This window comes from Mobula hypostoma, chromosome 6, assembly GCF_963921235.1.
Source record: "Mobula hypostoma chromosome 6, sMobHyp1.1, whole genome shotgun sequence".
Classification (NCBI taxonomy): Eukaryota; Metazoa; Chordata; class Chondrichthyes; order Myliobatiformes; family Myliobatidae; genus Mobula; species Mobula hypostoma.
In genome coordinates, this window is record NC_086102.1 from 62,843,424 (window position 1) to 62,868,103 (window position 24,680).

Here is a 24,680-nt window from a genome sequence, read left to right on the forward strand (position 1 = left end):
ATTTGTGGATAAATTAAAATAATGAATTATACTCCAAGGCCACTTTATTAGGTACACCTGCTCATTAATGCAATACCTAAATTGCCAGTCATGTGGCAGTAACTCAGTGCATAAATGACATGGTCAACAGGCTCAGTCATTGTTCAGACCAAACATCAGAGTGGGGAAGAGATATGATCTAAGTGACTTTGACTGGGCAATGCTTGTTGGTGCCAGATGGCGTGGTTTGAGTATCTCAGACACTGCTGATCTCCTGGGATTTTCACACACAACTGTGTCCAGAGTTTACAGAGAATGGTGTATAAAATGAAAAACATCCGGAGAGTGGCAGTTCTGAGGGCTCATGAGTGAGGCCAGAGTAGAACGGCCAGACTGGTTCAAGCTAACAGGAAGGCACATGACAGTCGTGTGCACAAGAGTATATTTAAATGCACAACACGCTGAACCTTGAAGTGGATGGGCTACAGGAGCAGAAGACCACAAACATACACTCAGTGGCCACTTTATTAACAGAGGTACACAAGGTACCGAATAATGCAGCTGCTGAGTGTAGAGTTATCGAATAAACCTGAATTACTGAATAAATTGTATTCATCTGAGAGTCTGCTTTCTGAAATACTTGAGAATTTTATGCAACACATTTCATATTTAAGAGATATTTGCTACATTTTTCTTATAAATTTTACAATGGTGATTTCCTCTCAGTTGACATACTAATATGCAAACAATGGAAACAAATTGGGAATTGTGGGGGCGAGGTATGGATTGATCATAGAGAGCCATTTGATTACTGATCCATTTGAATATCTTCCCATTGAAGCAATCATCTCCTCCACACATTAAGAGGTTTATTTAATCATCCCTTGCCCTGTTTACAAGCAGTGGCCATGTTTTACAAGTCTCTGTTGATTCTAACAGTTTCAGAGCAATCACATCAGTCATTTCTGACACATTTGGAAAAGAGTTGATAGTCATTGAGCAACTGTCAGTGACTCAAGTCTCACCAGCAGGGTTCACTCAACTCTCCCAACTCTTAAACAGTTTTCCCATGGCTTGTCATCCCTGCCAGAGCGGTCATCTACAATCCTTGCCAGTGGCAGCCTTCAGCAATCGCAGACCACAATAACCCACACATTTAAATTTAAATTCATATTTACTGTTGACAAATCACCAATAGTATAATTTATTCTTGAATGTGAAATTTGTTTATCGGCTCCTGTCACATATAAATCGATCCAATAAAAATGTATAAAAACTTGACTGCTCTTTAGATTTGAAATAATTGACCACTTTGGTAACTGACAACTGTGAATAGAGATATTCTTAAACAGGAGGCAATACATGCAGGTACCAGACTGATATTGTGGAACTATATTTTATTCCATTATATATTAATACTGGAAAATGGTCTTAAAATGTGTTTGAGTGAATTAAATTCAATGCACAATAACTAAAAGATAATGAGAATCTTACAAATAAAGAAAACACGATACAAGTTAAGAATAAAAAGTTTTTAAAGTTAAAACAAAACAAATTTGCATATGTAGTTATCAACAGAGGATAAGCAACAAATATTGAGATAAGTCAGAGGCAAAGCTTTGGACTTCATTAACAGGAATTGGGATCAGTTTATGTTATTATTGTCAAATGTATCAAGATACAGTGAAAAGCTGTGTAAATCAATACACAGTACAGTACATTGAGGTAGAACAAGGGAAAACAATAACATTGCAGAGTAAAGTGCAATAGCTACTGAAAAGGAGCAGTACAGGTAAGCAATAAGGTAGATTGTGAGATCAAGAGTCCAACTTATCATACTAGGAAACTAGCAATCTTAAAATAGCAAGATGAAAGCTGTCCCAGGAATTTCAGCAACTATGTGGCAAAGGGCCTGAAAATATTTGCAGAGCTAAACGAATTAAACATTTGCAGCTGCACATTAAATTTGAAGCACTTTGCAGGGGAGATGAAGGAAGGAGGCAAAAATTGAATTGGTTCAATGATGGCTTAGCATATCCAAAGAACCGATTTGTTCCTTGATGCAGCTGTGGAGCTGCAGATACATGAAGTTGACAAAAGGCAAGTTCCCACATTTGGCACTCAAATGCACTGTCCCTTTAGGAGAGCTGTTCACACTGTGTGGGAGGAGTAGATACAAACAAAAGCTCTGATTTTACAAACATAGAAAAGATGGTTGTCATTTTTCTGGATTTTTTGACAATATCACAACAGAATAGAACTGTTGAGGATTATTTGAATGCTAAATTTTTAGAAGCACCATTTAAAAAAATAGAGATGTAGAGAAGGAAAGTGATAGGCTGATCAGAAGTTACATTCCTCAGGGACTAAGTGATAAGTGACTTCTTGTCTATGTGAGAACTGTGTTTGGAAAGTCATATAGGAAAATGGTGATGGGAAACTTCCAAAGACAATATACGGAAGGCATAATGTTTTTTTTTAGAAAGAGAATATAGCAGAGACAGAAAAGGCAGTGAAAGAGTGTAAGATGGTAATGTGTTGACAGTATCAGCTGGAGCAGATGGACCTATGAGATTATTGAAAGTTAGCTAAGGTGATCCACTTCACCCTTGTTTTGTAGCATTGCATCGATTAAATCAAGGAAGTCTAATCTAATATCTATTACTCCATAGACTTCATGGGCAATGGAATAAAACAACATATGATTCAAACCAAGAATTAACTCAGTCATAATACCATTCTCAGGGGAAAACAGAGGATAACTCTATTGAAGGGGCAGAATAGAGAGCCATCAGGACTAAATTTTTCAACCAAAGTCCAAATCCCTGCTTATAACTGGACTATGTTACTGATATGAAAAGTTTGATTAGACAGCACATAGCTACCCAAACTCACCATACCAGACCGGAAATGACAACATCAGTCAAGGTAGCATCCTACTAAAGATGAAGATGTGGCAGTGGCAGACAGAAGGTTGCCAACATAGCCCATGGAGGATACCAGCTGTCAGTCCTGCATCAAGGCGGCCAGGTTTGTTTGTATTTAAAAAGTTCTGTCCTGGCAGAAACTTCATGGAAAAGATAACTGACCGAGTTAATACTGCAACATATGTCTCTGACAGCCATCTGGAAATGAGGAAGGTTCATGCACATATTAAGAGGAAGGTAAATATTAATAAATTCCTCTATTCTGCAGAGATTAACTATAGGATCACAAACTCAGTTTGGGAAATACAGCTTTGAAATTGTGCCATTTCAAGCAACCATTAATCATTGCAAATATTTTATTATATCAAAATTAGATAACATGTTTCTCTTTTAGTTGGAATTCACAAAGAAAAATGCATGTTTCTAGTACAAAAAGACTTCTATCAAAGCTCTTACACTGAGTTAGTCAGGTATTTACTCTTACCTCCTTATGCTCATCTTAATGTTATCATTCCTCCAAAAACAAATAGATTTGCTTTATCTAAGTACATTTTCTTTGAAAGAGCACTGTGCTTTCTTTCTTTAAAAATGCATATACTTCTGAACATCCCAGGATCTTGGGTGCAACAATGAAGCCAACAGTCATGGTTTAACATTATATTTAATAGTGAATCTATGTAATTAATCAGACACAAGGGCTTTGCATTTCACATCAATTAATGTTAATTGCAATATAATGAAAAAAAGAAACCCTGACTACTCAAACCTTACATAACTGATTTTACTCTAGTGTTTTCTACCTGTACACTAAATACAAACCATTCCTGTCCTAGAGAGCTCTAGGGCAAGAGATGCAGATGACAATATAGATTCTACTTTACTCTCTTGTATCTTAAAGAAATTTCACAGCTAATGAAGTCGCCAAATCTATTCCAATCAAACGGAAAATTGGTGAGAGGTTCATATTTAGAAGTGCAGCACTCGTGTACTTAACTTGTTTGTACCTGAAAAGCACTAGCAATACTAGCAGGGATCTGGGTCAGGAGCATTTCCTGAGAACAACCATCCTTGGTCTCATGGTTTTCTGCAGGTCATTGTGCAACATTAGGTCCAGCTCTGAGACTGCCTGTCTTGTGAAGGGAGTTCTCCTCAGCATTCTCCAAGAGCATGTCAATCAATCCATAAGCACAGATCCAGAAATAATCATAAGTGTCAGAAAAATGTCTATGTCACATGGGGGGGGGGCATAGGGAGCGGACCCAAAAGCAAGACACAGACACTGAAGTACTAGGAACAGGACTAGGTTTGTCAAGAAAGCAAGGGAAGAAATGATGCTGGACATTGACACAGGCCCTGGATGAGACTAGGATTCAGGGCCTGGGCTAGGACTCCGAGCCAGAGACTGGACAGGGACCCAGAACCTGGGTCTTGACTTGGGCTCAGACCCTGGATCTAGGCGAGGACAAGATGTGGCTACAGGACTGGACGTGGAACTCCTGCACAGGACGAGGCACATGGACAGGATGAGAACACAAAGCCTTGACTTTGGACAGGACGAGTTTCTAGGATGTGGCTTGGTCTAGACAAGGTTCTTGGACATGGCTTGGACGAGGGATGCCTGAACTGGATGAGGTACTCCAGGGCAGGACAAGGGAACTCCAGCACCAGGCTGGGTGAGGAATATCCAGCACAGGACGAGAAATCTCCACCACAGGACGTGGCTTGAACTAGATTTGGCTCAGCTCTTGGACTTGGCTGGGATAGGCTCTAGGGTATGGAGCCAGGACTCCTACTTGGGCTTGGAGCCACCGGGACCCTTCTAGGACGCAGAGCTGGGATGCTTTCCAGGACACAGGGCCGGGACCCTTTTTAGGACGCAGGGCCAGGATGACTGCTGAGGATATTTGCCAAGGATACTTGCTGAGGTCACTGCCAAGGCTACTTGATGAGGCCACTGCCGAGGATACTTGACGAGGGAAACTGCTGAGGATTCAGATGGGGAGGGGAAGGGAACAGGCCAGCAAACAAGCCCTGGTTTGCAGAGGTATTTATGTGCTGGCCTGAAATGAGAATCAGGTGCCTCAATTAAGGCATCCAACAGAACAAGAGAGAAAACAGGAAAACCCGGAACAAGGATCAATGGACTGGACCGTGAACTGGAACGCGGACATCACGGACTGGACCATGACCATCTAAGCATCACAGCACTTGCATTTATATGAAAATACTTGCCTTCTCTCAAATTAAAATAACCCAATGGAAAATTGTTCAACCTCACTCTTCAGGTTTTCTTAGATTGCATAGTTGGAAAGTCTTGAGGTTTTGAGAATTATTGTTTAAACAAATTGTAATATTTTTAAACATTAGCAAATATTTTATATCTCTTTGGTGAGATGCATTATTCAATTAACATGAATACATTAAAAACACAAAATGTCATTAAACTACAAAGTCCTTAGTTCACGCAAGGATCATATCGACACTTCATATGAAACCTTAAGAATACTATCTTTTCTTCCCCCGCCATCTACGCCTTGTATCTGACACAAAAAATTAAAAGACTCCAGGTCCTGAGTTATAGGGATAGGTTGAATAGGTTAGGACTTTATTTTCAGGGAAGATCTTATGAAGTATACACAATTCTGATGAGTATGGATAAGGTGAATACGTGCAGGCTTCCCTGCACCCCCTCAGGCTGGGTGATAATAGAGGTCTGTAGGTTCAGGGGGGAGGGTTCAATACCTAAGGGGAATCTGAGGGCTAACTTCTTCCCTCAGAGGGTGGTGCGAGTGTGGAACGAGCTCAAGTCGAGGTGGTGGAAGCGGGTTCAATTGTAACACTTAAAAGGTGTTTGGATAGGTACGTGAGTAAGAGGTATGGAAGCCTGTGTCCCGGGTGCGGGTAGATGTGTACAGGCAGAGAACTAGACCGACAAGGACTACATGGGCTGTTTCTGTGTTGTAGCGCTCTGTGACTGTTGTGGCTTCAACCAAGCTGCTGAAGACCTACATTCCCAAATTAGAGAAAATCTGCAGATGCTGGAAATCCAACCAACACACACACACAAATACTGGAGGAACTCAACAGGCCAAGCAACATCTATGGAAAAGAGTACATTCGACATTTCGGGCCGAGCCCTTCATCAGGACTTCAACCAGTCACTGCTTTCATGCACATCACACTGAAATAACTGGAGATAAAAAGCGCTCCGTCTACAGTGTAATTTAAATTAGGATAATTGCCATAGTGGAAGGAAACAACTTTTAAAAAGTCTCTAAAGGCCCCTCGAAATGGGCTGGCTGTATTTTAACCTCTTGTCATTCCCTCTTTCCATATCCCCGATCCAAACTCCCCAAGCAAAAAAAAAATCATGCACAGGTTACAGCATATTAACTCCAAATGTGCAAGCAACCCTGCGAGTCCCACTATTAACATGGTGCTGTTGGCTCTTTGCAGATACCAGTTACTTCTCCGACTGGCATTTTCCCAAGGTAACCATGCGCCGATTTCCTGCTAAATTCCACTTGTTTCTCTGTTAATTGTGCAAATCTCAGGAAGGGGGATGATGCGAAACCACAACCCCACCCCCGTGAGATTGTCTTTTCAACATCCCACACTTGGCAAGATACCGATTCTTCATTCCTGCCAGACTACCTGAATCCACGCCTGACGATGAACCCCCCGCCGTCCTGCAAAACATTTCACTGCATACGTTGCGAAACTGTCATAAACCCATCAATTTAAATAATTTTACCTTGTTTGCTTAATTAGCACCGCCTTGGAAAAGGATGCCACTGAAAGGTCATCAGACTGACTGGAAAATCCCGCTCTGAGTTACAAGAATTAGTAATATTTTACATTTCCCTACAGATTAAAGTTGATCAAAAGTTAAATTAAAAGGAGGCGATTGTGCGCGGGTAATTTCTGCTGGAAAGGTCACCAGGCACGCGCTCGGATCCCCGCCGTTTATTTGCTGCTGACACCTAAAACCCAAGGATCTTTAATTGTATCATTGCCTATATTGTTGGCAGTTCTACTTAGTTAGAACAGAAAAAAAAAGATACAAATAATCACTGGGGTTCAATTATCCATTAATTTATTCGCCTGTTTACAGGGGCACCGGGTCATGACATAAAATGACAGGTTTAGTTTGTCAGAGAATGCCACATCAACTAATATTTTAATATCACCTCCCTAGAGTGTTGATTTAGCCTTCGCTTGGTGAATTATGAATATGAAAATGGACAATCGTATCTTCCCTATACACGACATAAAATGCACGTAGATGAAGCTGGCGTCGTTTGCATGGAACATTGGCTGCAGCCTCCTTTACATTTACCTCCTGTAATGAGTGGCAGGTTTTGACGACTCGCTCTCCCTTCACAGACTGCGCCTCTGTGGCAGAGTCTGTAAACAGAACGGATTTCCCCACTGAGAGCCCTTTCATCTCGTGAATGCCTCTTCATCGAAATTCTGATCGCATTTATTTTCGGTCTATAGCGGCCTCTTGGTTCATCTGCAGCCGCGAGCAAACTTTTCCTAGGGACTTCACGCTGTGGCGACCCCGCTGTATGAGGAGGTAGAGAGGTGGACAGGAGTGGTTATTTAAAAATGTGTTGAAAAGAACCTAGTCAAAGAATTAAGAGTGCACTTATTGTCTGGTGAGCAGCCTCTCCATTCAAGGCTCGGTGAGATTCGCCCGACGACTCTTCAGTTTATTGGAGCTGTACTGAACGGTGCTCGGCGTCATTGGCCTCCGGAACCTCCAATGGGCGGCAGTTAACGTGCAGTAGCTGGAAGCATTTTATCATTAAACCGGAGTTCTATACCGGGACCGCTATTAAAATGTAGGATTTCTTCTTTTGCTCTGCAACTCAGAACGACGTTGGTGATTAATCAACGGTTGCACATTTGGCAGCTGCTGCCCGTTTCCTTGAAAATTGGGATTATTGAGCAGCGACGGGTGTAAGGACCTGGGAGACACTGTTGCACCGCCGATCACGGTGTATTCCCGCTGTAGTGGGAGCGGAGAATACGGAGTCTGCTTTTGCAGTGTACATGTGTATATACATATTTTATTCACTCCGTTTTTTGTGGTTTTGAAGCGTGAAGTCGTACCATGGGATGGTCGGAAAGGAGAATGCACCTTCCCTTCTGCCGTCGCGACGCCCTGTCATAGAGCTTGCGGACTTGTCTCTGTAAGTCTGTCACTGTCCTCGCAGTCCATCTCTTCCCAACACTTGGGTCGCGCTGACTGCGACTAAACTGGGCACTTCTAGGACACATACGCCTGTGATCTCAAGAGGGGGAAAGCAAGTGCCTGTGGAAGTATCTGCCTGGCGATGAATCTGGCTCGTTTGTGAAGGGGCTTCTCGGTATTTTAAGGAACGGGGTTTGAGAGGCGCTGGAATGCTCAAAGGTATCATTTACTGACATCGGGACCAGCGCAGCATTTCACTAGGTTTTTAGGTAAGACTTAATTCACACCTATTGCATAAGGTCCCACACATTTTGTCGTAGATGCACCCACCCAGTAGCCAGCTTTTAGACTATCGCACGATATTGCAGTTGCCCCTACTGTAAGTTACTGCAGACGTTGTGCTATACTGTACTGTTATGTGCTGCCTGTGGCCAGAGCTTGCTTTAAGATTGTCGTAAAGTTCGCAGTGGACGGACGAACGTGGCTGTATGTGTGTTAGTTGTCTTTAATTTTATGATATTAGACCACCTACTCACTTCGAAATACAATGCGAATGTTTTGTATACTATACGGATTAGGCAAAATATTCACCGTGAACAAACATCACCTTACTACCAGCCGTTCAGTGAAATTCTCTCAGTAATGTGAATTGTACATTTCATTCCCCACTGCCTCGATTCCGAGCCACTCATGGTTGGGGTTTCTGCTGTGGGCGCGAACGCCGAACTAATTTTTTGTTGTTAAATGTTTAGCTATAAGGCGTTCTAACATCCAAATGCATCGTTCTCAGCAAGGCAACAAATCAGTGTAGTTTCTGGAATGAGGGGTTTTTCTTAAAGAACAATGTACCGCTTTTCGGCGGAATGAAAAAGTCAAATAAAGCTATACCCTGTTGTAAAGGAAATGTACATTTAAGCTTATCTGCAGGTTCTGTGGAAGAAATTAAGAGACGGCCAATAAACGGAGGTGCTCTTCGCGAATTATTTTTGGCATTGGATTTGAAACTGCAGCAAGTCTACTGGCAGACTACTTAAAGATGGACTCCCCGCACTACAATACCAATTAATAATTGGCTACACTTTCACTTCAGCCAGTCGATACCGCCAAACTTCACCATATGATTTTTTTTCAGTGTCACTAAATATCCGGGCTGCGTTTTCCAAAAGAGTGAAAAGCTTTTTCCAAATTGTTAGTTTCTCGGCAACGATTTACAAAATATTTTCCTCATTTAATTATGAACTCAAAACAAATTGAATTTGAAGAAATCCACGCATCTTGGAACGGCAGGGCTTGATAGCAGCCTTTCGCTACTCTGAAGTTCAAAAGTTTAACATGAGAACGAACTGATTTTGAGAAATTATCATCAGTGGCAGCAGATATGCGGGCAAGTATTACAGTGGGGAAAACTTTTCCACCCACATGCAAAGGACAGCGAAACGAGTTCTCGGCGTGGTTCACTTCCAATTGTCATCTGGTAATATGTGAACCAACTATAGAGTAGAATGGTTTTCTTAGGCTATCAGGAATAGCCGTTCCCAGTGCTCGTTAGCAGCGAGCTTTCTAACCAATTCAGCAACAACTACTTGGGAAGCAGCTGTGCGAGGTTTGAACACCACTGCTCATGTTATTCCTGCAATTTATCGTAGCTGATTTCGATCTGGCGGAGTGAGGCATCTGGCTAATTACACGGCTTTGGTATTAATCTTAGGTTACCCGAAGTGGGCACTGCTTCGTGAAGGGAGGCGGTGGGAGAGCACATGTTTAGCGAAGTATCTCGGGAATAGAAACGTGTTTTATTACTGTGGTAGGAAGGGATGGATGGAAGTAAATTGAGAGACATGAGAGGGATGGCGAGGGAATGGAGAATCCGCGGCACCGGTTATTACTGTATCCTTGGCTCTTTACGAAAGCAACCGCTCAAGAGGCTTTGGTTTAAGTAGATTTTCCAGTTATTTTCCCCATGGGTCGGGCTCCGGGTATTGAAAATCCAGATAACTTTTTCTCACTGGTGTTGCTAGAACCGATTCAAAAAAGACATTGCGGCGCCCGTTTCAGCGTTTTGCTTTGAAGTCGGCACCCGGAAAGCTGCGGTAAATCTGCCGACTCCAGTGTCTCTCCTTGCTTCCAAAAGGGTAAGCCTCGCCGATCTTGGCAACCTCAGTGCCGAGGAATGATTTTCCGTTACATTTTCCTTTAGTTGTAATCTCCGTGCAAAAGGAAGCCCCCTTTCCGAGTCTGGTATAAGATTCACCTTGTATCCTGCGCGGTGGGCGGGTTATAGAATACGATCTTTTGCATCCAATTAAGAATTGGTTTTTGTTTGAAGTCATTGCAAGGCAAATAGAGGGCGCTCCGATTCTGTAAAGGCGTTGGATGGGAAATATGCTTCGGAATGCGGCTCCGTCTGACCTTTCAACCCTCTCCGCACTTGCTCGAGTCATTTTTGCCATCTGGGGCAATTTTCTGGACGCTACTCTGCACCTTCCTTGTATACTGAACAAGTGCCACATTGTTGATCGTCCGCCAGCCCACGAGAATTGTAACAAATGCACTCCGGCTCGCGCTGCATCTGTGGAGAGAGAAAAAATTAGTTTCAACGCTGACCTTAACCTTTGTATTTTCCCTCCTCCGAAGCTGTTGGTTGACAGGATGAGTATTTTTGAACATTCTGTACTTTAATTTCAGTTTGTCAGCATCGCCAGTATTCTGCTGCCACTGGCATTGTCTGGAGGCACTGGATTCCAAACTGCCGCACAGGAGCTTTGAATGCTGCCATTCAGATACAAACTGGAAACGAAATAGTTTATATCTTGGCTTTTATTTATTGGGTCAAAGTTTTGTTGTGGTTCAGAATAGCCCTCATGTTGCCAGGCAGATACAAAGGCCTAGTTTTGTATGGGCTGCTGACCTATAGGAAAGCTGCTCATGTAAATCCAGTGTTCTGGTTATGGGTTTTGTCACTATTTGATGTTAATAGGGTTTTGGACATCTGTAACATCAATAATCAGGTCAATAGTTACCCAAAACAGTGAGTCAGTAGATCAGGCAGAACATAAGTAGCATATAGTTTCCATATATTCCTTTTGACATAGAAGGAGGGCATTTAACCCACTGAGAATACAGAACAATCTCATTACCAGACTGATATTCCCTTAACCTATTCTCTCCACATCCTCATTGATTTAAACCCTCCCCCTCATGCCACCTACAATTTACAGTATGCATTTTAATGGCCAAACCTACTAAATCCCACTTACCTGGATGTGAAAGAAAACTGTAGCATTTGGAAAATTAATTCACGCAGAGAACAAGCATACTTCATGCCAAAGACAGCGAGTATATGAATTGCTAGAGGAAGTGTTTGAGGCAGATGTAATAGTATAATTTAAGAACCTCTTGGGTAGGTACACAAGACCACAAGATAGAGGGACAGAGTTCGGCCATTTCGCCCATAGTCTGCTCTGTCATGGCTGATCCAATTTTCCTCTCGGTCCCAATTTCCTGCTTTCTCCCCCAAATCCCTTCATGCCCTGACCAATCAAGAATCTATCAATCTGTGCCTTAAATATACATAAGGAATTGGCTTCCACAGCTGCCTGTGGCTAAGAATTCCACACATTCTCCACTCTCTTAAAGAAATTACACTTCATCTCCATTCTAAAAGGATGCCCCTCTATTCTGAGGCTGTGTTCTCTGGTCTTCGACTCTCCCTCCACAGGGAACATCATCTCCACATCCACTCAATCAAAGCCTCTCACCATTTGATGCTTTTCAATGAGGTCACTCCTCATTCTTCCAAATTCTAGTAAATACAAACCCAGAGCCATCAAATGCTTTTCATATAAGCCATTCAATTGTGGAATCATTTTCGTGAACCTCATTTGAACCCTCTCCAGTTTCAGCATATCCTTGCTAAGAGAGGAGCCCAGAACTGCTCATAATACTCCAAGTGAGGCCTCAGCAGTATTTTATAATGTCTTAACATTACATCCTTACATTTATATTCTACATGCAGGGACAGGGCTTGGATATGACCCATACGTGGGAAATTTGACTAGATGCGTGGGCAGATGGTTGTCGTGCACTCATTAGACCCAAGGACCTGTATCTGTGATGTATTGCTCTGACTCAAAATCATCTAGTCTTTTATTTGAATCATAACAAATATATTTTAATCTTTCATTTTGTTATTTTTAGAGGCAACTGACTTTTAGTAATCCTAATGTAATTGGCCAATCTGGTTCATTGTTTCTCTTTTTATAGAGGGTAAGTTATATTAAAACAAAAATAAAATGTGTGAAATTTCAGGGAAATATTACTATAAAGTTATTTATCTATTTTTTTGTTGACACATCATCAATAACATTTTTGTGAATAAACTGAAATGATCGTTGGTTCCATTGCCTTCAAATGCTGTCTGTCATTTGCTAATGAGTAAAAAATGATCATAGAGGATGCTGTCAAAGAAATTAAGTATAATGGGATATTTCCACAAATGAAAGAACATGGACTGAAAGCAAAACAAAAATAGATATGAGTTTCTTTAATCAATTAGATGCATGTTTGAACACTGCATATGGTTTATGAAACAATGTTTTGGGCATTTAAGAGAATCTTGGGATATTGGTAGAAGGCAAGAAGCTGTATAAGATGTCAGCTTTTACAAAATATAGTGGAGCAGGCTGACAGAACTTGTTTAGCTTATTAGAATTTAAGAATTTGTAATTTTTTGGGGGGGAAATGCAGTGATAATTGGATGCAAAATATAGAAGATACTAAAGTTGGTTGGAATGTATTCATACATGTCTCTTGTATTGAAACCGTCTTCAAGGAGGAAGCTTGTGTTTTTCAGGCAAAGACAAATAATTACAGTCTTGCTCTTCCATGACTGTCTTTGGATTAGCTGGACCTGACATGACATCTGTGTTCTCAAAGACAGAATGGTTAAAACAGAATACATAAATGTGGACATAATTGCTCTGAGGATTCTGAAACATCTAATAAAGGTCTTATATTTTTTAATCCAAGGTGTAGTATACAATGGGAATAAAGGAAAACTTGACAAAAAAATGCAGCCACTGGGGGAAAAGACAGGAAATGCTCTAAAGAAGTCAGTAAATGCATTCAAAACCATGGAAATTGCAGTAATGCCAGTGGAAGACATGATGTTTTGATACAGACATTGATAACACTAATGAACAAATATTATTAGCAGGACCAGAACTGGAGGTAAAAAAAACATTCTGTTTCAAATGGAGAATAATATTCCATCATGGATTGTGTTCAAAGTTAGCAGTGTGCAAAGATATGATTATAATCATATGGTTAGAAAATTGTTAGATAACAGAATATCAATTAATTTTGAGAAACAGTGCCCTTCAAAAAGGGTCCCAAAAGTGCTTCTGGGATTTGTTTACCCATCTTGACTTGCCCACCAGAGCCAGAGTTCATATTGCACAATGCATCTTTATGGACATGGGTTCCAAGACAGTGAATTTTATTGCTTTTTGGTATGTATTGCAAAGGGGTAGCTAGAAATACTTCCAGGAGGCTTGATGTTAGTTGAAGTGACAGCCAATGAGTAAACTGTCTTTTCAAGCATTGAAAAGTCTGTTTTAAAGTATTATTATGGTGTTTTGACTGAAATAAGACTACAAGATGTAGGAGCAGAATTAGGCCACTCAGCACATCGAATCCACTCTGCCATTTCATCATGGCTGATCTTGGATCCCATTCAACCCCATATACTTCCCACCCACCATATCCCTTGATGCCCTGACCAATCAAGAATCTATCAACTTCCACTTTGAATATACCCACGGACTTGGCCTCCACCAGTCTGCAGCAGAGCATTCACACATTCACCACTCTTTGGCTAAAAAAAAAATCCTCCTTATTTCCGTTCTGTAAGGTCACCCTTCAATTTTGAGACTCTGCTGTCTAGTTCTGGATACCCCCACCAAAGAAAACACCCTCTCCATATTCACTTTATGTAGCCCTTTCAACATGTGATAGGCTTCAATGACATCCCAACGCATTCTTCTAAATTCCAGTGCTATCCTGTGCTGTTTGTAACATTCACTCTATTCCCACCTATGCTTGCAAGCCTCTGTTTATGGCTGTGTTTGCATATTGAGAACAACATGATCTCATTCTGACTTTTTTCAAACTGCAGCTCTATTTAAATACCTCCTGAAGAAAGTGTAAATGTATCTTTCATTTACCTGACAAAAACCAGCTGATCAGCATCATGACTTGATGAATTGTAAATACTGTAGTCATGATGTAGTATTCAGTAGATTATTGAAATATCTATTCTGTTATAAAGTACAAAGGTTTGTATATTAGAATCACATGAACGTTGTAATAGAAATGACTTGTGCTGGTCTTGAGTGCATAAAAGCAAGGTGCATTAATTTGAAATAGGAGTTGGCATGGTTCATCAAGATTTGTGGAACATAGAACTCAGGCTTATTTCCCAGGTTGAACGATCTAGATGGTCTTAAGAAGATTAAAAACTGAGTGCAGGAATAGACCATTTGGCCCTGATCCATGATTCATCAGGTGTATGGCTGATATACCTTGATGCCAATTTCCATCATTGCACCATTAATGTCTGGAAATCTGTCCATCTGTTCATTTAATTTAACTGAACACTACAATGGAACTTCACTGCTGTACAGCATTGAATCTGCAGAAATTTTCTCAGAGGTTCTCAGTGGCCTAACTCTTATTCTGAGACTGCGGCATCAGTTCTCAGCCTGAACGTCCTCCCTGCATATAGAAACTAAACATTTCAAAGAAATTCAGGTGTTTCTAATGCGTACTTGCATTCTTAAAACTAGAGAACAGTCTTTGTGTACATAATCTCATCGTGTATGACATGCCTGCCAGCCCCCGAATCAGCTTAGTGATCCTCTGCAGCACTGTGTTGTGACAAGTTTACCCTTTGCTACACAAAGAAACAAAATTACTGCCGCCATATCCGGGTGCCAGCTCACCAAGTTCCTATACAATTGTAAAAATTCTTCAGGTTCTCTCACAATGAGGGCCAACATATGATTTGCTGTCCTCAATCACTGCACTTACACATTTGCATTTGGTGACTTTGGTACAAGCATACTAGGCACAATGTCTCATCATTTGATAAATAGTCTTTTTTATTATGTGCATATGATTCCCTTATAATAGTTATCCACATAATATTTTATTGTCATGTCCATGACTATGTTTTGACCATACCCCCTTGAATTTTCCTGCCCAAGTAACATATTTATCCCAAAGGTGGGAGGAGAAGATGGCTACGCACGACGCAGCACGCGCAGCTCTCCGGTGAAATTATATCATATTTGTAAGTAGGAGGCCGTGCACAGTTCTAATTTGATGGAGACAGACGTGAGAAGCGTGGAGGACCATCTGGAGAAAACTTCTGAAATGGCCGGTTCGCTACCGCTGCTACTGTGCGATCGAGCATCTCCGGAGCGAAGGCCTCAAAATCCCCGACTTCACCTGCTGCTGGCGACCGAGGCTGGGGTCAAAGCACTCGGATAGAGATGGTGCTCGGTACTCGGTGTCGGAGCGCTGATCAGAGGCTCGAAGTTTTCGGACGGCTCAGAGTCGGACTGTGGTCGGGCATGGCAGGGAGAGTTTTCTTCCTTCTCCCATCTGCATGAGATGTGGGACTTTCAAGAGACTTTGAACCTTTTTACTGTGACCATGGCCTGTTCTCCATCAAGTTATGGTATTGTTGCACTGTTGTAACTATATGTTATAATTATATGGTTTTTGTTAGTTTTTCAGTCTTGGTCTGTCCTGTGTTTCTGTGTTATCACACCGGAGGAATATTGTATCATTTCTTAATGCAGGCATTACTAAATGACAATAAAAGAGGGCTGCTGTCCTCATAATCTAAATGTTATATGCAAAATTTGGTCCCCCCAGTCAAATTCTTGCTGTCAGTAGTGAAAAGGTGGGGCTCATTGATACATGCAGTTTTCCACTAGCCAATGTGAATCTTTTTATTTCCATTCATTCCTTTCTATCTGGTATCTTTCTATCTATCTATTCCCAATCCATGTTAATAAAATAAAATTGCCCACTTTCACGTGTTTGACTTTGTTGATCAACCTCCTGTGCAGGACTTTATCTAATGCCTCCTGAAAAATCAAACTACATATTCAATTATTTCCTGTAATCTATTCTGCCAGCCATATTTTCCATAGACTCCTGCAACTTAATCAAACACGATCGTTCATTCATAAGCTCACACGGGCTCTGCTCAAATCTGTCATTTTTCCCCCAGGTGTTGATTGTTAATACTTATAACAGATTTTCTCTAGCAATGTCAGACTACCCACTTGACTTTCGCAGGCGCCCCCACCCTCCCATTTTCTTTGTTCTTCCTTTCCTAAACAGTGGGCTTACAAAGGCCATTCTCCAATCTGGACAATACTTCCAGAAGCTATAGAACTTTAGAGGATATTTGTTGAGAAAGATTGGGAAATCAGAATATGAGAGGAGGTTCAAACTCCAGTCTAATTGGGTTAGATCATGAAAATGTGGGTAAATTTGATTACATAAAAGTTACCTGGAAGTTTATACTGTGTACAAAACTAATTTATTCCATTAGACTAATGACCCTAACCAGGGATATCACTAGATCTTGCATGCATGCCTAATGTAAGTTTGGGTTCCAACAAACTTTTTGGGCAAGCTGCATGTGTTGTATATTATACGGAGAGATGTAATACCTGTGAAAGTGTGACATTATTTATCTGGTTATGAGCAGTCTGCATGACTATTAAAATGCACGTGTGGGTATTGTGGAGTATGAAGCTCCAGACAGAATGCAAGTTCATGCACATAATTCCTGATATGTTGAATTTGTGGTATATTATGAGAAAATGAGCCACCCACTTCCCCACAGGAAAGAATGAACAATCCTGACTACCTTTTCAATTGTTTAAATTCACACCCAGGAGAAGGAGCAGCAGAGACCATGGATCTAGTCATGTTTCTTCAAGTAGCAAATGAATAATTTTGTCACATTTGACATGTTTTTCTTAAGTTCAGTATATTTAATTACTGTAATTACCCTTCATATTTTTATACAGTAATTTTGCACTGCTTGCTGACAACAGAATTGCACATTTGGGAATATGAGTCTTTTGCGTGATTTTAATTTTTCATATATTTTTTTCCATTTTTAATGTCAAAGCATGCTTAGCACTAACATATTAGAAAACTTATTTAAGAAACTGTAGAATCCAACCCAAGATTTTCTTGGAATTTGTTCGTAGCTGTTTATAGGACAGCCACTATGAGTTGCAAGGTAAAAGATACTTAAAAAGGAATCTTAAAAAGATTGTAAAAAAAATATATTAAACTGAGTTTTATTTCACATGCTGTTAGTTAACAAGCAAACTGTGTCAATTTTGATGTTGGCTATTCCTGACTACATGCAATGTATGTTTTATGGAAGGCCCAATCTACTTCAATTTCATGGAAGTATCTAAACTTGCAGAGACCACATCCCATCTACAGCAGTCACTAATGAAAGGGATGCCAGCAGGCAACTCTGTAATTTTTGGGTGGTAGAAGACCACTGCAGGAGATCTCACGGAACAGTGTTCAAAACTGGGATGTCTCAGAGATAGGGGTGGAGGGAGAGTGAACATTGTGCTTTGCTGCCTGGGCAGGGCGAAAAGCATTATCAAGGATGCATCTCACCCTACCATGGACATTTTACTCTCCTCCCGTCCAGTAGGGGCTACAGGAGCCTCTGCTCCTGCACCAGCAAGCTCAGGAAGAACTTCTTCCCTGAGGCTGTGACCCTGCTGAACCTCACATCACAGCGCTAAGCAGTATTGCACCCATATTGTACTGTCTCTGTACTTTTATATTTGTGTGCTGTAGCACTTACTTTTTATTTGTAGTTATTTTGTAAATAACGCTATTCTTTGCATTTCTGGTTAGATGCTAACTGCATTTTATTGGCTTTGTATCTGTACTTGGCACAATGACAATAAAGTTGAATCTAATCTAATCTAAGAAGGGGAAGAGCAAGGAACAACACTTCTTTTACTTCTGCCACTTGATAAACTGGTTATAAACATGTTCTTATGACATTACATTGGCTCCTGTATGGCCCAGATCAAAGGAGTTAAAATGGTTGATTAGCAACACGAGGTGCAGCAAAACTGCATTTTAATTGCCTGCACCCAGTGTGCACAGTGGGTTAATGTGGTTATTGAAGCTTCTAGCATTGATCATGGCTAATGCAATATGATGATTTAAAACAAATATTTTTGTTTCCATTTATTTGTACACAAGATGTAGGCATAGTTGGACTATAAATGTTGCAATGGCCATCTCTAACTGGAGTACTTTAAAGTTAATCTTAATGGTGGGACTAATCACATTTAGGCTTGATTAGGTGAAAAATAGCAGATTTATTTCTATAAGGAGTGTGTGAATCAAATGTATCTTTAAAACAATCTCATAGTTCCATTTCTTACACTAAAACAAGTTTTTACTTCCAGATTAATTACATAAATTTAACCCCTCCCCAATCCCTAGCTGCCAAAGTGGGATTTGAATGTTTTTAAATCAATGGTCCACATTCCTTGCAGCTTAACTTTTAGAATAGCGTACTCGACAAGCAGTGAGAAGTAAGAGGAAAACAAATCAAGTGTTGGAATAATTGACTCCATCTCATAATAGAGTACTTCTGGACAAGATTTTATTCATTATTTAATATCAAACAGCACCCAGTGATGAATCTACCAGCAATGTTTTGGGATCCATTTCCTGCGGCTGGTGATTGTTATTGGTGTATTATTGTCACAGTAAAAAGCTTTTGTTTTATGTGCCATCCAGACAGACCATGCCATGCATAATTACACCAAGGTAGTGAAAGGAAAACAATGCAGAATATAGTATTGCAGTTACTGAGAAAGTGAAATGGAAAAAAAAGTTATGATTGGGGTATCAAGTTAGTGTATGAGAAGTCTCTGATTACAGTGGGACAGAAGCTGGCTCGAGTCTGGTGGTGCATGCTTTCAAGCTTCTGTATGAATGACAGTGGGTAGTAGGCATCCTTGATGATGATAGCTGCATTCCCAAGGCAGTGGGAATTGTGATGGAAATACTATTATTAATAAACAATGGAGCAGGATTGGTAAAATGTGGGGACCTTTTCCATTTTAAAATGTTTAGGTTTATGCTCTTCGTGTAAAATGTTCATAAGGGACCTTTAACATTCGATTTTTAAATTTTCTTTAGGAAAAAATGCAAAGTTGGAAAAATTAATGAAATTTCAACAAGTTGAGTTGTTTACTGAAAATAATAATAGCAAATTGTCATAACATTACCAGAACTGAGGGAAGATGATAAAATGTGGCACAGTAAATGAAATGGGCAGTGATGCTCCTTGGGAATAAGTGCTATTACAGTACAATGTGCAATAATGACTGAGGATGTCTTGCTATCACTACCAAATCCAAGCTGTGATTTCTTCCAGCACAGCTTAATAGTAAACATGAATTGAATAAAGATTCCTAATATTTTGAAGATTGGAGTAATGCTCTAAGTACTTTTTATTTTGATGTGTTTAGTTGAAGGTTGGGTACTAGCCTACAGGACATCTTTAGGAAGCGGTGTCTCAGAAAGGCAGCGTCCATTATTAAAGACCTCCAGCACCCAGGGCATGCCCTTTTAGGAGATACAGAAGCCTGAAGGCACACACTCCGTGCTTCAGGAACAGCTTCTTACCCTCTGCCATCCGATTCCTAAATGGACACTACCTCACTTTTTTAATATACTGTACAGTGTTTCTGTTTTTGCACATTTTTTAAATAATCTATTCAATACACATAATTGATTTACTTGTTTGTTTATTATGTTTTATTTAATTTATTTTTTTTCTCTCTCTCTCTGCTAGATTATGTATTGTTTTGAACTGCTGCTGCTAAGTTAACAAATTTCACGTCACATGCCAGTGGATAATAAACCTGATTCTGTTTCTGAATGTACTGCTGCTTACAAAAACAATGTGATGCAGCACTTTATCAAAAGCTGATGGATGGAATTAGATGAGCAGTGGTAAGCCACAGAAAGTGAACAGGATAGGGAACCATGCCAGATAAGCCAAGACAGCCACAGGGACTAAACGAGGAAGCAGGTATTTAAGTGTATTCAGTTATTTCACTTGTCACAGAGATATCCTCCTGAAAGTATCAGTTGCTTTTTAAAAAAAAATGCAATATTAGTTTATTTTTAACAATTTGTTTACACTGTAAACATTTAAATATGATTAGAAACTAAGATTTATATTTGTTTGGCTTGTAACAGAAGCAAAAAACACTGGATGTATTCAGTGGTTCAAGCATAGGGGCTCAGTGTTTCCCCACCTCTGAGGTGATCCTTATCACCACACTAATCTTTCAATCTTGTAGGCCCAGAAGTTCTTGTTCTTGAGTTAAAACAGTTTTATAAAAATGATGCCCAAGATTGGAATTGTATTGTATTGAATTTCTTTGTTAGATCTGGAAAAAAAAGAAAAAATGCTACGTTGGTGGCATTAGTGCAAAATGGGTACAGCTGGAGGCCTTGTTATCATGGCTGTTCCATTACCCCTCAGCTGGAAGATTTTGGAGCAATTCTCTTTGGCTAGCCTGACTGTCTTTTGAACACATCATGTTGTCACGAGATTTTCAACACCTTTTTAAGGCATCTCTAATGAACAATTTAAATACAGTTCAAACAGATGGGTGAAGAGTAAACCTGGCAAGTTTAGGGAGCCCTGGGTAATGAGAAATATTAAGGTTCTGGTCAAGATACAGAATTAGTGCTGTTGCACTTTTAGAGAGCTTCACTTAATGGAACGTCCTGGTGTGTTTCACTTAATATGACCTAAGAGTAGTCTATTTGCAAATTGTTAGTTAGTAATCTCTGGATTATCCAGGCACCATGTGCTAGTCAGGAAAGAAATTGAAAGATAGAATAGATGAATGAGAGACTGAGGTGCAAAATTTCAGCTTTTTATCATCAGATCCTCTTCTGGAGCAGGGGTAACCTGCACAAGAGGAAATTTACAAGGATATTGCCAGCTCTGGAGGACCGAAGTTATAGGGAAAGATTGAATCCAGTTAGGACTTTATTCCTTGGCACGCAGATGATTGAGAGGAGATTTGACAGAGGTATACAAAATTATGAGGGGTATAGAGAAGGTAGGTCCAAACAGGCTTTTCCCACTGAGTTTGGGTGGAGCTACAACTGGAGGTCATGGGTCAAGGGTGAAATATGAAACATTTAAGGAGAACACAAGGGGAAATTTCATTCAGAGGGTCATGAGAGAGTGGAACGAGGTGTCAGCAGAAGTGGTACATGTGAACTCAATTTCAATGTTTAAAAGAAGCTTGGATAGGTACATGGATGGCTGTGGTCCCTGTGCAGGTTGATGGGAGTAGGCAGTTTAAATAGTTCAACACAGACTAGATGGGCCAAAGGGCCTGTTTCTGTTTTCTACTTTTCTATGACTATGACTCTATGACTTAACAGGAGGAGGCAGATTATCCTGGCCAGGAGGTTTGCTAGTACTACTCAGGAGGTCAGAAAGAGAAGGGATTAAGAAGAAAGTAGATGTCATGACCTGGAAGAGCAAACAGGAGCAAGGGAATGGGATGATTGTGTTGAAGTCTGTATATTTTAATCTGCTCGGAATATTATGGCTATGGGTGATGAACTCAGTTTAGGAACTCTGTTGTGACTATAAGAGAGAGTTGTTTGAAAGGTGAACAGGAACAGATCAAAATTCAAAGTAAATTTATTATCAAAGTACATACGTATATGTCACCATATACAACTCTGAGGTTGATTTTCTTGTGGGCACACACAGTAAGTCTAGTAAACATGATAGAATCAATGAAAGGTTACACCAGAGTTCCAGGGTTTTGATATTTTAAAGAAGATAGGGAAGGAGTTAAAAGGGGCATGGGGTAAGTTGGACTTTTAATCAGGAACAATGTCACAACTGCACTCGATGGACATAAAGGAGAGCTCATCCCAAGTCAATATGGGTAGAAATCAAAAGTAAGAAAGGTGCAATCACTTCAGTGGGATGATATTACAGACCTAACCCCACCACCCTGCACATAATAGCCACTAGGACATTCAGGGACTGATGAGCAGGCTGATCAGTGAAAGTAGGAATAACAACAGTTGCTGTAGTGAGTGACTTCGACTTCGCTAATATAGACAGGGACTTCCAAAAGGTTTAGGTAGGGCACAATTTGTTTGGTGCATCTACGAGAGTTGCTGAAATCCAGATGTAGATAGTTCAAGAGGAGGGTGTTGAATTGGTGTTGGGTAATGAGCCTACCGAGGTGACTGACTTTTCATTGGGAGAAGAGTTGAGGAACAGTGATCACAATTCCTTAAGTTTTAAGATAACGATAGATTAGGACAAGTATGAATCTTGTGAGTGAGGATTAAAAACCAGCTACTGAGAGCACAGAACAGGCATATTCCAGTAAGGAGGAAGGACAAGGATGACAATTTCAAGAGAGATGGTGAATTTAGTCAAGAAGAAAAAGGAAGCATATGTAAGGTTTAGGAAGCTAAAATCAAACTGAGAACTTGAGGATTATAACTAAGTTAATAAAGAACTCAAGAAAGGAATTAGAAAAACCAGGAGGGGCATGGAAAGTCCTTGGCAAGTAGGTATTGCGTTGGTACATTACATGTGTACAAGATGGATTTGCTGGAGTAAGAGTCCCAATGCAATCAGCACAAAGTTATAAATGGAGATGTATTACTGCCAGCGTTGCTGTGTCAGGAACTGGGTACAAACCTGGCCCCACCTTGCTCCTGTGTATTTCTCTCTGGGAACCTGACACAATCCTAGCAATGAACTGCCCACTCATCTACCAGAGTAGGCTGGTGTTGGGTGGGCCTGGATGAGTGGTATGGAAGTTAGGCGCTGAGATGTGATGCTTGTGAACATTGGGCGTCCTTTGATTATCTGAAATTGCGTAGAACCCAATGTAAAGTTCAAGAATGTAACAGGCATACTATCATTATGCATGTACTGCATTTGAAATAATCCCTCCGCTTAAATAAGAAGGAAAAGAACGTTCAATGCTGTGTTGTTTTATCATAGAGTAATGGTACAATGAACATTAATAAATGTACTGTAATTGGGAGTTAAGGCATGGTTATTTGAAACATTTCAACCATTCCTTGCGGTCACTTGTTTGGATGTGACAGCTTAACAATAATTTAAGTTTACGTGTCTTATTTGACTCTTGATGTTTAAGAGTGATGTTTATGGAACTATATATTGTCAACTGTCTTCTATAGAAACTCCTATTAGTCTGCATTGAATTAATTATGCATGTTATACAGCAGTGGTCCCCAACCACTGGGCCGCGGACCAGTACCAGTTCTCGGGGTAAACCCAAGTGTCCTGTATTTGACCTTTTATCTCTTACTTAGGAGTGTGAAAGTTGGCAACCCTAACTGTAAAAGACGTGTTGAGGTGAGTTTAACCCTACTTGAACACCCCACCCCCACTCCCAGTCGGCTGGTCCGCAAGAATATTGTCAATATTAAACCGGTCCGTGGTGCAAAAAAGGCTGGGGACCCCTGTTATACAGCATTATAGTGAAGTTACAGTGAATTTATTTGTTGTTCTTAATAGAGAAATCCATCATTGGATTCAAAGTTACCTTTCATAGATTGTGATGATCAGATGAATGATTGGAAGAAATGACTGTAATTGAGGTGAGAGTGAGCAATTGGACAAAAAGCCATAATGAGATGAAATGATTAATAGGAGAAAACATTTTCCTCCCATCAGTCAGAGTTTTAAACAGTTCTTGTCAACGTTATTAGTTGGGTATTCAGTTTTAACCTCATTACTGCAATTGTGTTTTTGTTTTGGGGGGGGGGGAATCACTGATTTTTGAATGTTGTGCCATCTACTGTATTACTCCAAAAAAATAATTGAAGTTGCAGCCTTATCAGCAATGTTGTCCGGTATATGGTTTACAATGATACAGCAACAAACAGAGCACATTTGTCCAGAGCAATGTGTTACTGCATGTTTTTCTGATTACCACTTGCATGAGGATATAATTGATCAAACAATGCTGTCAGTCACAACAGATAAAGTCACCTACATCCAACTAGCGCATTCACATGTTATTCCTGTATCCTAGTGCATATTCATTAATATCATTTTCTAATGACTATCTGGATTAGTCAGAATCATAGAGCACTGATAGTGGCTCTTTGCCCCACCTTATCTACACGGATCAAGATGCCCATCTAAGCTGGTCCCATTTGGCTGCGTTTGACCCATATCCCTCTAAGCCTTTCCAATCCTTGCACACATATTAATCTCTAAAAATAACAAACTATTCCAAGTAACTGGAAAAACCAAGTCACTTTTTTTTAGGAAGAACTTAGGCTATTCATTTCAATTATATCAGTGGGTTATAAATTTACTTAAATACTTAAGTGCAATGGGACCTGCCTTAATTTACATATTTTAAGAGGAAATGTAATCTTAG

The 24,680-nt window shown here is 40.3% G+C and overlaps 1 protein-coding gene across 2 annotated transcripts in view; it reads left to right on the forward strand.

Annotated features, from left to right (window-relative positions):
- Nucleotides 1–7,032: 7,032 nt before the first annotated feature.
- The window catches only part of LOC134348068 (interleukin-1 receptor accessory protein-like 1), a 1,445,875-nt gene continuing 1,428,227 nt past the window's right edge, over nucleotides 7,033–24,680 (forward strand). For both annotated transcript variants that reach the window (XM_063050887.1, XM_063050888.1), the window contains exon 1: nucleotides 7,033–8,375. The gene's annotated coding sequence lies outside the window, so the exon portion shown is untranslated. The remainder of the gene's footprint in view (nucleotides 8,376–24,680) is intronic.